Below are 575 nucleotides of genomic sequence, written 5' to 3'. Positions count from 1 at the left end.
GGTCATTTGATAGAAATTTTCAACTTCTTTATTACAAACAACTTTTCCCCCAGCAACGTAACTGTACACATGGGCCTTGCCAAGTGGGATCCGGGGTGATCAAATTGATGACCTCTGTGGGAATCATCTTGCTCAGTATCATCAGCAGAGAGAGGCCAGCAGGTGATGTGGGGCAGACCATCAATCGCTGATGGTGCTTTGATTAGTTTAATCTTCTATTTTTCGTTCTGCCATGAACATTTGCATGTCTGTTCAAGTCATTGCAATCTCCAGGGTATACCCCTAGCAGAGGAATTGCTGGATCATAACCTAACTCTAATGCTAGTGTTTTAAGAAGTGCCAGACTGTTTTTCATAGGAGGTAAGACTCAAGCCATGGTAGTTTCATTTTCCTCATATGTACATGAAAGTTGGAAAATGTATAAGGAAGACTGAAGACTTGAAGCATTTGTATTTGTTTTTAGAATAAAGAAAGCATATTTTATTACATTTTCTGCTTGTCAGTTTCAATAGAAACAATGCTTTTGCTAAGCCTCAAAGTGTTGGGTTTTTTAAAAATCACGTTATTGGGGGTAG

The sequence above is a fragment of the Echinops telfairi genome, unplaced genomic scaffold (genome assembly GCF_000313985.2).
Source record: "Echinops telfairi isolate 266 unplaced genomic scaffold, ASM31398v2 ScPeMD7_7469;HRSCAF=8507_1, whole genome shotgun sequence".
Classification (NCBI taxonomy): domain Eukaryota; kingdom Metazoa; phylum Chordata; class Mammalia; order Afrosoricida; family Tenrecidae; genus Echinops; species Echinops telfairi.
The sequence above is the reverse complement of the archived record's forward strand: the minus strand, read 5'-3'. Positions refer to the sequence as shown.